At 35.0% G+C, this 15,251-nt stretch overlaps 1 pseudogene; it reads left to right on the plus strand.

Annotated features, from left to right (window-relative positions):
• Positions 1-13,049: 13,049 nt before the first annotated feature.
• Positions 13,050-13,774, plus strand: LOC114884537 (annotated as a pseudogene).
• Positions 13,775-15,251: the final 1,477 nt, after the last annotated feature.

Consider the following 15,251-nt stretch of genomic DNA (forward strand, 5'->3'; position numbering starts at 1 on the left):
AAACGTAAAATAGATAGCTAGTGGGAAGCAGCCGCATAGCACAGGGAGATCAGCTCGGTGCTTTGTGACCGCCTAGAGGGGTGGGATAGGGAGGGTGGGAGGGAGGGAGATTGAAGAGGGAAGAGATATGGGAATATATGTATAACTGATTCACTTTGTTATAAAGCAGAAACTAACACACCTTTGTAAAGCAATTATACTGCAATAAAGATGTTTAAAATAAATAAATAAATACAAATAGATGACAACAACAACAAAAAACCCCATAGATAACAATTCCACACGTTGGTGAAGATGAAGAGCAACTGGAACTCTCACACATTGTTGGTGGAACCATACACTGGAAAAATGCTTGACAGTATCTACTAAAGCTAAGCATATACACATTCTTGATCCAGGTATTCCATTCCTTGGTAGAAGCTCTATAGAAATGTATAAGTGTATGTATGTCCCAAGAGACATATACAGGAATGTTTACAATGGCACTGTCATAATATCCCCAAATTGGAAGCTACCCAACAATCTAATAGTAGACTGGATAAATAGTTGTATATGTATACAATAAATACTATTTAGCAGTGAGGATGAACAAATTATAACTGTATACAACAACATGGATAAATCTAATGGACAGTAAAAGAAACTAGACCCGAAAGAGTGCAAATGTTATGATTTTACTGATAAAAGTTTCCAAAACAGACAAACTTAGCCTATGGTGTCAGAAGTCAGGAGAGTGGTTACTCTTAGAGACTTAATAACTATAAGGGGACAAAAGAGGGCTTCTGGGATCTGGACAGTGCTCTGTTTTTAATCTGGGTGATGGTCACATGGGTTTGTTCACTTTATAAAATTTATTCTGATACACACTTTTATTCTACACTTTTTGAAGATATATTTAAATTAAAAGTTTGCATCAAAATCTATATTCATATAGAAAGAGGAGCTGCCATTAGCTAGATTAAGATAACTGTCTTAGACTGAGATTAGTATCAACACCCCAGTGTGTATTAAATTCTTCTGTTAGATGCAATTGATTTCTACATTTGTGACTATCAAACTACTGAACAAATATTACTGAAATGCCTAATTGCTATGTTAGTGGTAAAAACTTAAGTCGAAGATATGATATGATCCCCAACTTCATTTTACAAAAATACTTTGTATTTACAAAGTATATACTTTGTATTTACAAAGTATTTACAGTCGGTTTGGGGAGATAAGATTAGAGACAAAATTAGCAAATAGAATTTGAAGTCTAAACTCCTCTTGAATCCCGGGAGTTTTCAGCTGATTGAGTTTGGGAAATTGCTCCAGCCACCAAGATATCCTTTGAGGATCACATTTTCTGCTTGCAGAATATGATGTTTATTTTTAAGGTTTTTTGCACCTATGTTTATGAGGAATATTGACTTATAGTTTTCTTTTCTTGTAATATCTTTGAATAACACTGGCCTCATAACCTAGGAAGTATTTCTCCTTCAAATATCTGGAGGAGTTTTTGTAGCATGGTACAAACATTTGATAGAATTAGTAAGTGAAGACATCTCACTTGGAATGTTCTTTGTGCATAGGTTATCTTTAATAGATAGTGGACTATTTAAGTTATCTAATTATTGTTTTTCCAGTTTTATTGAAAAATAATTGACATATATCACTGTAAAAGTTTAAGGTATACAGAATGATCGTTTGATTTATATAAATTGTGAAATGATTACCACAATGGATTCAGCTAACATTTATCTTCTCATAGAGATACAATAAAAAGAAAAGAAAGAAAAAAAGGAAAACAAACAAAAAAGCACGTATTTATTTTTAAAGCAATATTACTATCAAAACGTACCAAGAGGGGCTTCCCAGGTGGTGCAGTGGTTGAGAGTCCGCCTGCCGATGCAGGGGACACGGGTTCGTGCCCCGGTCCGGGAGGATCCCACATGCCGCGGAACGGCTGGACCCGTGAGCCATGGCTGCTGAGCCTGCGCGTCCGGAGCCTGTGCTCCGCAGCGGGAGAGGCCACAACAGTTAGAGGCCCGCATACCGCAAAAAAAAAAAAAAAAAAAAGTACCAAGAGCTAAAAAGTCTGTTATTCTTCTACTAATTGAGAATCAAGAGCATGTACACAGTGATTTACTCAAAAGTAAATGTTTCTTCTCTTATTGTTTGAAGGTATATTTTTCAAACAGAAAGTGACAGAAATTATCTGGTCTATTTTTAATTTATAAATATGGACATATTAATGCCGGAAATGTTAATGTTTTCAGTTAGTGAATTCCAGGGTCAGAAGTAGAATCCAAGTCTCTTTGCAACTAGAGATTATCATGCTAAGTGAAGTAAGTCAGAAAGAGAAAGACAAATACCATATGATATCACTTATACGTGAAATCTAAAATACGACACAAATGAACTACCTATGAAACAGAAACAGAATCACGAACATAGAGAACACACTGGTGGTTGCCAAGGGAGAGCGTTTGGAGGAGGGATGGAGTGGGAGGTTGGGGTTAGCAGATGTAAGCTTTTATATATAGAATAGATAAACAACAATGTCCTACTGTACAGCACAGAGAACTATACTCAATGTCCTATGATAAAACATAATGGAAAAAATATAAAAAAGAGTGTATATATATGTATAACTGAATCATATGCTGTACAGCAGTAATTAACACAACATTGTAAATCAACTATACTTCAAAAAAAAATTTTTTTTTAATTTTTTAAAATCCAAGTCTCCTTACATACAATTCATGGTTATCCTTAAATGGTACACATAGGACCTTAACAAATCCCCTAAAGTTGCAGAAAATCTATGAGTGTGAATGGAGGCAGTGGCTATGGTCTACTTTCTTTTTTACTCATTTGATTTCTCCTCTTTTGAGTGGGTTGGAAGCTGAGATTTATTACCAATTGGTAGCCTCTGGCAGTGTGAAAGGAGGATGAGCCTGCCATAGTGGAATAAAAAATGTAAAGTGTGATAAGATGTAATGAAGTGAAATAAAATCTCTGCTCAAAGCCCAAATAAAGCTGTCAGTGTTTGGATGCCGCAGCCTGTTAGGCTGGGCTTAGATAAGAGCAAGTGGGATCAGTGCAGCCTTGAGTGAGCATGCTGTAACTTAATTTCTGAAACCACATATACTAATAGGTTGATATAAAGAATGAACGGCAACACAACATGCTTCTCATAATGATATTTAATCTTGGTTCAAATCCAGTTTAAAGCAAATATTTGAAGCAAAGTTTGTGCCTGTCCTATAATTACTTACAAATGTACACACTAAATTCTGATCTCATTCTACCATAGAGTTCATTAATAGGTTAATGAAATGCACTCACAGACAATAATTACTATATTCCCATTGAAAATCAAGCGTAGGTTATTTGAGCGACTTGGGCAGAAAAAGTCTTTCTTACTAAAATCAGAAACCCTGAGTCCTCAGTTAACTTCTGACTTGTATAGGAGTTGAAATAGCTCTGACATCCTCCATTACCTGTGGAATGTAAAATGCAGCCATTCAGCAGCTGGATGACAGTGACAAAGTGCAGGCTAATGGTGATCACCCTCTGCCCTGACCCTGATGTACCTGGCCTTTTCAAAACAGGGAGGCTAATGTCTAACAAGTCATGTAAAAGTCACTGTGAATGAACCTTAAAGTAAATGCAACCTAGCGTCCTTTGCATTTCAGTGTTCCCTGAAATATCACCACTTTAAGTTCAGTGTCAAAGCCAAAAGGCAAAAATTCTGGATAAGTTTTGAAATAGGTGTTAACTTAACCAGAAAACAATCCAGTAAAAAGGAGTTGATTCACTTGCCACCACCTGATAGTTTTAGAACGCAGTTTCTGCTTTAGTAATCAAGGTGCTGGAATTGGATTTAAGATACTTTCCTTAAAATTGGAATTTAATTATTTTCATTCAAAAGCTAAAACAGTGGTTTATGAAAATATAAATTAGTTTCATCATAGAAAATCCTGGAAATGGGAGACTTACTTTTAGAATACCTGCTACGTACAGATATTTTTGCATATATTATTTGCAAAATGAGTATACGTAATCTTACCAAGTAAATATATTTAGATTTTTTTCTCATTTTACCAACATGGCAACTGAAGTTCAGAAAAGTAAAAGAACTGTTCAAAGTCATAAATTCAGTAAATGGTGGCTCATAATAAAACCCCAGATTTGTTTATGATGTTTTGTTTTAAATATATAACACAACTCCTGGTGCAAAGTGAGATATTCTGTTAATCGCTATTTTAGAGCAGTAAAAAATGCATAGTATATATGTTCAACTGTCTAGTTTAACCTGTCTGTATATTCTTCTTTAATAGAATACTGGGTCTGCATCCTTCTAAGCCTGGAAAGGGAGGTGGAAGGAGGCAGGGGAATCAGAGATATTGTACTATAGAAAAAAGGTGATCAAAAATGGCATATAAAATTAGTAAATCAGAATTTCGGTGATCTGAAGACCAAGGCACAGCACCCTAAGAAGATAAAACTAGGAGAAAAAGGTTAGGATTTGAGAAAGGAAATAGAATGCTTCCTCAGCTTGGCCTTAATCAGCCTAAGGGCTTTAAGTTGTGATTTGTGTCTTTCTGCTTCCTTCTTTTAGAGACATCTTAAATATTTAAAAGCCTTGTGATTCTCCTTTAAACAAAAACTTCAATATAGAAAGGCTAAGGTTTGATCTTTCAATAATTGTAAATTATGGTTTGTGGCCCTATTTTTTCTAGCTTTATTAAGATATAATTGACAAATAAAAATTATATGTATTTAAGCTGTACAGTTGATGTTTTGATATATGCACACATTGTGTAATGATTACCACATATCCATTATCTCACCTAGTTATGTGTGTGTGTGCGTGTGCATGTGTGTGTGTGTGTGTGGTAAGAACACTTAAGATACAATCTCCTAGAAAATTTCAAGCACACAATACAGTATTATTAACTATAATCACCATGCTGTGCGTTAGATCCCCAGAAGACCCTGTTCTCATAGAAAAGGCCATCACTGAATTGCCTGTAGGACAGTTTGACTTAAATAAGAAGAGTAAACCTTGAAGCTCCTGGTCCTGACTGGCAATGAGATTCAACTAATTAAACAAAGAAGCAAAACTAAGACTAAGAATGTAATTGTGTAATCTATAGCTATATATCAGCAGTGACCAGCTAACTGTCAAAGAGAGATCAATATAGATTCAGAAAATATTCAATTTAATATCAGGATGTGAGCTTCTTAGAAAGCTGCCTCCCTCTTGCTACTTCTCTAATAGGAAAAAGAATTGTTTTCTCATTGTAATTATTTTGCACAATAAAATAGGTAGTGCAAGTTGTATAAACATACCCTTTCCTCTTGGGACTCAATGAAGTAAAATACAATTAATGTGTTTTTGTTGCTCTTTCTGGGTGTTGGTGATTTTTATTGTAGTTGGAAGTATATAGTTTGGATGTTTTTAAGTGAACATTTATCATTTTTTTAAAAGATACATTTTTAAGACTACTTTCATTTGTAAATATCATTTTAAATGACTTTGTTTTCCATAAATTGGTTCTCATGCCAAAAAAATGCTGACTAAGGGTATATATAACTGAGTCATGTATAATCAGCATTACTCTCTTAAGTAGACCATATAGGATGGCAGGACATTCCAGATCTGGATAATAAACTTATCCTGTTTAGTGATGGTAATAAATCAGCATCATCTGGAAAGTCCCAACACTCTAAAATTTCTTGTAATATTCCCTAACCCTTGGTCAATGCTCTTTTTCTTTAGAATCACAGATACTGGTATGGAAGAAAACTTTCTGGTTATATCATGATACACAAGAACATGTTCCAAGCTGTTTTTGTTTGGGAGGGGAATGCTTATATTGTTCTGTTTAGTTTAATTTAGCTTACTTTAATTTAGTTCAGTTTTGTTTTTAACTGAAAAGAAGGAAAATACATAGATGCCTTTCCAAAATTGCACAGGGAACAAAAATAGAGAGAGATAAGAAGTGCCTGTCAAATGGAGATTTGAGTGATCTGAGTAAATCACCAGCCCCAGCCTACCACATTTTCTTCTGCTTGACAAGAATAGACAGAATATTAGTGAGAATGATCAGAGTTACACTCAGGGCTGGTGATACCTCTTCAAGAAATAAAAACAAACTTGTTCTTTCCTCAGTTAATCATTTTCAGTTTGAGGTATAGGTTTCCAAACACATACGAGTCCACTGAGAATCTATTTCTACAGGTTATTTTCTAAAGTGAGAAGGATCTTGAATCCAGCCTCTTTTAGGTAGAAAATTAGTCTTTCAGGACAAACTGGTTGAACACAATCTCACTACATAAACATTTTCTTGGAACAAAAATATTTTAAAATACATTCTTTATAGCTGTCATATGTTGAGCTCTAAAAGTGCCTGCATATATTAATTCATTAAACACTATAAAGATATAAATACCTTTCAAAAATTTATTGTTCTTACTATTATTCTCTTGATATTACAAATGAGGAAAACAGGGCATAGAAAATTGTCACATTCTCAATGTCAAATAGCTACTAAGTGAAGAGTTAGAATATAAACCCAGGTCTATCTGAGTGCTGAACTTGCACCTTCAGTGTTTGCCTTCTACTACCTCTCAAGCAAGAAGCATGGCCATGGATGTCAGTACAGGAAACAATCTGGATGATATCTGAGAACTAATTAATGGGTTGCAGCCATAGTATAGTTGTCTCTATTAATCGGCAGTGTCAGAGAAATTATAGTGTTTGCTATGTGGATTTCTTAGGAAATGATGTCTATATAATTGCATAAAGTTCAGACATTTTCAGAGAAACTAGCAATTTCAAGTTCCAACCATGTTCTCTATTCTTTGTATATTAGGGAAACTTCTATCTCCTATTTTGTTTTAAAAAAGGCTGTAGTTTAGGCTGGGATCAAGGATTATCCATCTGAATTTTTAGAGAAATAAGTGGAATCTAACCAATGAAAGATGGTTACATGAGTTGGCATTCTGACTTTCTTCTTCTTCAGACCTTTGGCACATCAAGCTTCAGCTTCTATGCTGAATTCCAGCAAAGAGAGTATCTGACCCTTCCTTGCCCTTCCCTGTTCCTCCACCCCTGGTTCCACCTTACAGCTCCAGAGAACTAGGATCGGACATTACTTCTGTCTGCAAACAAATTATCCACTGTTTTTCTCAATACGCTAATAGCAGATAGCAGCTGAAGAGTCATGTAATTTTCTTTCTATCTCTAATAAGTTTTCAAATATCAAGGCAATAATAACACATGTTCCTATCAAAGATATTCTAAACACATATCAATTCTCAGACATGCCAATAAAGTTTTATTTAAACTTTCTAAAAGGCATTGAGAGTGCATGGGCAGATGTGTTTCTTTTCGAAATTTTAAAGGATCTCAAGTGTCCAGACTAGGATCGATCATAATCCAACTGAACATTTGTGACCTCCCATTGTGTAGGTATATATTTACTAAATTTATGTGATTAGATTGTTTGTTTAGTTTAACATAATACATATTTGTGAACATACCACCCAGAATGAAGGTGATATTCTTTTTTGTCAATTTTACTGGGGTACAATTTATAGAAAAGAAAATGTACTCATTGTAAGTATACAGTTCAATGAATTTTGATAAATATGTAGACTTGGGTAACCATTACCACAACCTAGACATAGAAGACCATCATCATCCCAAAGAGCGCTCCCTGATCCCCTTTTGCAAGGCAATACACCTCCCTCAGCTCCAGGCCCTGGCAACCGCTTAGCTACTCTCTCACTGTAGTTTAGATGCTTTAAGAATTTCATGTAAATTGAATCACATAGTATGTACTTTTTCTCTGATTTATTTCATCAAAATTCTTTTGAAATTCAGTCATGTTGTTGCAGGTATCAACAGTTAATTTTTTTAGGTAGTATTCCATTACATGGATGTACTACAATTTATTTACTTGTTGGCAGACTGTTGGTTTGTTTCTGCTTTTTTGGCTATTCTAAATAAAATTTCTGTGAATATTTATGAAAAAGTATTTGCACATTTTTCTTTTTTTCATTTCTCTTGGGTAAATACTTGGGAGTGAAATGGGTGGACTGAAAAGTAAGTGCATTTATTTTTAGATAGCACAACGTAATGACTTAATATATGATAACATTGTGAAATAATTACCACAATCAAGTTAATTAACACATCCATAAACTCATATAGTTATCATTTTTTGTTTGTGCAATGAGAACACTTTAGATTTACTCTTTTAGCAAGTTTCAAGTATACAGTACTGTATAATTAACTATAATCACCAGGCTGTATATTAGATCCCCAGAGCTGATTCATCTTATAACTGAAAGTGTTTACCCTTTGACCAATATCTCCCCATTTCCCCCAACACCCAGCCTCTGGCCATCACCATTCTACTCACTGGTTCTATGAGTTTGACTTTTTTAGGCTCCACATATAAATGAGACCATACTGTATTTGTCTTTCCGTGTATGGCTTATTTCACTTAGGATAATGTCCCCCAGGTTCATTCATGTTGCAAAGAGAAGAATTTCCTTCTTTTTATGGGTGAGTAATATTCTATTGTATATTATATATATATATATATACACATGTACATATGCATATATATACAAATACATATATGTATATTCACACACACACGCCACAGTTTCTTTATCTGTTGACAGACACTTAGGTTGTTTCCATACCTTAGCTATTGTGAATGATGCTGCAGTGAAATTAGGGGTACAGATATCTCTTCAAGACACTGATTTCATTTCCTTTGGATACATACCCAGAAGTGGGATTGCTGGGCCATGTGTAGTTATATTTTTGATTTTTGAGGAACTTCCATATTTTTTTCCCATTATGGCTGTACCAATTTACATTCCCACCAAAAGTGCACAAGAGTTTACTTTTTTCCACACCCTCATCAATATTTATCTCCTGTCTTTTCGATAATAGCCATACTAACAGGTATGAGGAGATATCTCATTTGACTTGCATTTTCCTGATGATTAGTGATTTTCAGCACCTTTTCATATAACTGTTGGCCACGTGTATATCTTATTTGGATAAATGTATGTAAGGTTCTTTGCTCACTTTTTAACTGTATCGTTTAGTTTGCTATTGAATTATATGAGGTCCTTATATATTTTGGACTGTAACCTCTTATCAAAAATATACGATTTGCAAATATTTTCTCCCATGCCATACATTGCCTTTCCATTTTTCTGATTGTTTCCTTTGCTGTACAGAGGTTTTTAGCTTGATGTATTCCCACTTTTTAATTTTTGCTTTTCTTGTCTCCTTTTGGTGCCATATCAAGAAATATATATATTGTTGCCAAGACTAGTGTCAAGGAGCTTTTCCCCTATGTTTTAAGGAGTTCCATGGTTTCAGATCTTACATTTATGTCTTTAATCCATTTCAAGTTAATTTTTATTTACGGTGTAAGATTAGGTCTCAATTTCATTCTTTTGCATATGAGTATCCAGTTTTCCCAGCACCATATATTGAAGAGACCATACTTCCCCTATTGTGTATTCTTGAAACCTTTGTTGTTGGCTGTATACGTACGGGTTTATTTCTGGTCTCTCTATTCTGTTTCATTGGTCTATGTGTCTGTTTTTATGCCAGTGTCATACTGTTTTGATTCCTATATCTTTCTTTTATCAGTGTTTTATAGCAGTGGTCCCCAACCTTTTTGGCACCAGGTACCAGTTTCATGGAAGGCAATTTTTCCACGAGTGGGGGGGAATTGTTCAGGTGGTAATTTGAGCAGTGGGGAGTGGCCAATGAAGTTTTGCCCCCTCACCTGCCTGTGGCTCACCCCCTGCGGCCCGGTTCCTAAGAGGCCACAGACTGGTACCAGTCCGCAGCCTGGGGGTTAGGGAGCCCTGTTTTACAGTTTTCAGTTGTACAAATTTTCCACTTCCTTGGTTAAATGTATTCTTAAATATTTTATTCTTTTTGATGCTATTGTAATTGGCATTGTATCCTTAATTTCTTTTTCAGATAGTTCATTGTTAGTGTATAAAAATGTAACTAATTTTTGTATGTTAATTTTTTTTTCCTTCAACTTTACTGAATTCATTTACTAGTTGTAATAGTTTTTGGTTGGAGTCTCTGGCCAGAGCAATTAATCAATAAACAGAAATAAAATATATCTGATTCAGAAAGGAATAAGTTAAATTGTCTCTGCAGATGATACAATCTTTTACATAAAAAAACACTAAAAGCCAGATTTTTCATGGTAACTCATTTCTAGCTCTATGGCTTTTCCCCCTGTTTTTCTCCTATTTCTTTCATCCTTTTCACCCAAAGAAACTGTCACCTGATTCTTATGTCCATCATTCTCTTGCTTTCCATTTCATATGTTCTTTTTAACTATTTCATGTTTCCATAAAGTGTATATGATTTTAGTTGTTTTAACACTAGTAAGGAGGATATTGTACTATAATGTAATAATTTAGTATATTTTTTCACTAAATAGCATGCAATTAACAGTCATATACAGTGTTGCTATAATTTGTTCAATTTGAATGTTGCTCTATAGTCCATCATGTAAGTACACAATTAATTCATCTACTCTCTTGCCAATGAACATTTGAGTTTTTTCTATGGTTTTGCTACTATGAACAGTTTTGCTATGAACATTCTTGTACATGTCTTCTGATATATATATGTATAAACATATATATAAACATATGTTTCTCTTGACTTTATATACAGGATTAGTATTACTAGTCTAAACTTACAAGGTAATACCATGGTGCTTTTAACACTTAGCACTCCTACCAGAATTGCATAAGAGAATTAAGGTGTATATCACTTCCAACACAGATGTTGACTTTAAAAACAATGCACAAAGTGAGAGTTGCGATTAAGTTTTATTTGAGGCAAAATGAGGACTGCAGCCTGGGAGACAGGGCTTCAGATAACTCTGAGAAACTGCTCCAAGGAGGCGAAGGTGGCGGGGGGCGGGGAGGTGGGGGGGTGGGGGGAGCCAGGCTATATAGAAATTTTGTAACAAAGGGCAGGTAGTCTGTACATCAAAAGATTATTGTTAATTAAAGAAAACCAGGTATCTCAAGTTAAGGAATTGAGCGCTTTTCTACGTATGGGAAGATGCAAGAGTCTGGGCTCACTGAAATCATTCCTTTGATATGCACCTCAGCTATCTGGGGCCAGTATGCTGTGTTTTCACATCCTGTGTTTCCTGAGAGCTCACTGTAGGGAGTGGCTGCAGTCTGATGGCTGCTAGATGGCAGGTATTCTTTTCAGCCCTGAGTTTCCTCAGGGCTCACCAGCTCATGTTGGAGGGCTGCAATCGTTGATGACTGTGACATCCTTTGTTTACGGATATGGCCGGAAATATTCCATTTATCACAGGGTTCTTCCAAGCTTTTAAAATATCTGCTCGTTTAATGAGAGTTACAATGGTATCTTATAGCAGTCTTGACTTACATTGCCCTGACAATGGATGAAGTTCATTTATTAGCGATATGTATTTTCTCTGCTGTTAAATGCTTTTTCATGTCCTTTGCCCCATTGTTTTCTTTGAGTTGTAGCTTTACTTACTAATTTGTAGGAGTTCTTTAACTAGCCTTGATAAAATTTATTTGTTGGCTGTGTTTATTGCTGATAGCTTTTTCTCATTTATAACTTATGTTTCACTTAGGAGTATTTGTTGATGAACCAATTTTCTTAATTTTAATATTATCAAATATTGTCAATAATTTTTGTGCCTAAAATATGTTCACCAATATGTTCTACTAAGATGCTCACAGTTTTGTTTTTAATATTCAAATCCTTAATCTTTCCGGAAATGATTTTATTTTTGTGGATAGCCAGTTTTTCAGTTTCACTTATTGAATCCTCCCACCCTTCCTTACTGATGAGACAGGACATCTCTGACTTAGTTAAAGTTCTATGAATGGGTGAGTCTAGTTCTTGGTTCTCTATTCCATTGGCCAGTTTTCTATTCCTGTGCCAGCTACATGCTATCTTTATTACTATAGCTTACAAAAAGTTCTGATAATTGATATGAACAAACATACAATAAATTATTTACTTACACAATGAAATATGAAACAGTCAAAATGAATGAATGTGATAATATACATAAACCTAAACAATATATTTTTAGTAAAAAGTCCTAAATTATTACAAATAGCATGGTATACTTTATAATAAATTTTAAAAGAACTGAAAAGTATGTTACCAAACCAAACACATGTCAGTTCGCCCACACGCAGTAAAGCCAATCTACTGACACTGAGTTGTGGTGAAGGAAAGTGCAGCGTTTATTGCAGCGTGCCAAACAAGTAGTCCAGGGTAGCTAGTGTTCAAACATACCAGAAATCCCTGATAGGTTTCAGGAAAGTGTTTTTAAAGGCCAGGTGAGGGAGGGGAGTCCCAGGTTATGTAACCAGCATAGTCCTGTGATTGGTTGATGGTGAGGTAGCAGGGCAATGCCACAGGGGTTAACGTTATCAATCCTTGGTCTCCAGGAGGCCTGCAGGCTATGTGCCCATGGTCATCAAGTAGTTAATGTCTCCCCTTTGGTGGGGGTTTTAGTAACTGTAAAACAACTCTTGAAATGTGCCTCAGATACTGTTACCTAAATACTTAAGAGAGGAACTAAACCAGAGAATATGGGGGAGGAGTCTGTCCCAGGAAGGCCCAGTAGGGCCCTGCTTGGTTACAATTACACTTGTATGGGTACATATAACAAAGAAAATAAATTATATGAAAAGAAAATGCATAAAACTGCTCTTCCTCAGGCTTATGATTCAACAATCCATGACTATAATTTACCACATTAAGATATTAAAAGAGAAAAACAATATGGTTATTTCAGTTAGGTGCAGGGAAAGTATTTGATAAAGTTCAACCTAAATTCATGTCTTAAAAAAGAAAACCTCTTAGTAATTCAGGAATAGATGAGAACATCATTAATCTGACAAAAGTATCTTTGAAAACAAAAAGTCAGACACTGCTGAGCCCCCATCCATCTTCCACCAGCCACTTTGGACATAAACATCCAGTCATGAATGAAAATAAGCTGGATCAGAAACAAAAACTGGCTGAGCAGGCTGAGCAATGTGATGTCACATCAGCCTGCATGAAGTCTGTAACTAAGCAAGGAGCTGAATTATCCAATGGGAAGGGTAATCTTCTCTCAGTTACTTATAAAAATGTTGTAAGAATTTGTAGGCCATTTTGGAGGGTCATCTCAAGTACTGAGTTAAAGACAGAAGATGCTGAACAAAACAACAGATGACTTGTGAAGAGAGGAGGTTGAGACCAAGGTTAGGGTACATCCGCAATGATGTACTGTCTCTTTTGGAAGAGTTCCTGATCCCAATGCTGCACAAGCAGAGAGCAAACACTTCTATTTGAAAATGAAAGGTGACTACTACCGTTACATGTCTGAGGTTGCCACTGGTGACAAGAAAGTGTTTGTGGATCAGTCACAACAAGCGTACCAAGAGGCTTTTGAAATCAGCAAAAAGGATATGTAATGGACTCCTCCTATCACATTGGATCTGTCCTTAATTTCCCTGTATTCTATTTTGAGATCTGAACTCCTCTGAGAAAGCCTGCTTTCTTTCAAAGACAACTTTGGATGAAACCATTGCTACATTAAGTGAAGAGTCATACAAAGACAGGAGGCTAATAACGCAGTGACTGAGAGACAACGTAACATTGTCCACATCAGATACCCAAGAAGACAAAGCCAACGCAGGAGAAAGTTGGGAAAATTAATCAGTCTTTCAACTTTTGTCTGCATCACCCTAAAATTTACAAAAGACCATTCTCATCCAAGCTGTTTTTTATGCTTTGTGACAGTTTTATATTACTTCTATTTGAATTTCTTTCTCATGTGGTTTTTATGTTTAATACTAGAAAAGAAGGGTCAGTTAGCATTTAGGGACTTACCTGTTTTCATTATGAGGTGCTCAATATGGTGATGTGGAATTTTTATGCAAGTTATTAATGCTTGGCATAGTACTTTTGGTACATTGTGGCTTGACAAGGGCCAGTGTGAAAACTGTTTCCATGTCTAAGCAAAAAAACTGCCTGGTGGGAGATAGAAGGGGTAATTGGTTCTAGACAGAGGTGTCGTTACTGTGGGTCCTTTAAGATTTAGAGTTTAAGGCTGTAATACAAATATATATATACCAATGGATATTGTATGTTGAACCAAGTGTATCTGTGGAATACACAACCTCAATTTGCACACTTTTGACTACATCTACAGAAGTGTTCCTTTAGAGAAGGTTGTGTCCCAGTTTGCTTTGGATAAAGGCAGAAATGGTTCATATTCCATAATTTGTAAAGTTGCCTGCTTTTTACTTTCATTATTTTTGCTACACTTACTTGTATCTAAATGTTTTAGGCAATCTAAGAACAAATGTACAATTAAAGATGCAGTAAAAATGCATTTCCTGATATCCATTACTTTATAAATGTCAATCACAGTAGTAAAACAAAGTTGTTTTTAACATTTTTTAGGTTTTTTTCATTTTCGTGCTGTACTTGAATGACTGTAAAAGTAGTTAACAGAGAAATAAGTTGACATGATGGATAGGTTTACTTAATTTCTTATAAAGTTTTCAATATCAATTAAATTTTTAAGAACATATGTATTAAGTTAATGTAAGTAGAATAAAAGTTTTATGAATGGACTTTCAGAAAGAAAAGATTGCCCACTATTGTCCCTTTATTCACTTTTATTTGACATTATAGCCAGTGTAATAAGGTGAACAATTAGAGATATGGGGATCAGAGAGGAGGAAATAAAACTCTGTTTCTTTATCAATCATGTTACCATTTACAGAAAATTCAAAATAATCTACAAATTATTAGAAGGCAAAAAAGTTTTGTCAAGATAGCTGGATAACAAAAGCCAACTACATTTCCATACTCTATCAACAAATAAGTGGGAAGTATAAGTAAAAATATTTTTATAATAGCATTAGAAAATATCTACTACCTTAGAGATAATTTTAGTAAAGCCAGGCAGGCCTTTTACTGTGAAAATTTTACAACTTTTATTAAGAAACATTGAAGAAGAGACTACAAAAATGGAGAGATACACCATATACATTGATAGGAAGACAAATTGATTTGTAAATTCAATGCAAACTTCAATAAAAAATCTGAAAGTTTTCCAGAGAACTTGATATATTTATTTCCAGATTTGGTCAGAAGAGTAACATGCCAAGTATAGAAAGGCAAA

Source organism: Monodon monoceros, unplaced genomic scaffold (assembly GCF_005190385.1).
Source record: "Monodon monoceros isolate NGI ecotype Baffin Bay Population unplaced genomic scaffold, NGI_Narwhal_1 Super_Scaffold_5, whole genome shotgun sequence".
NCBI lineage: Eukaryota > Metazoa > Chordata > Mammalia > Artiodactyla > Monodontidae > Monodon > Monodon monoceros.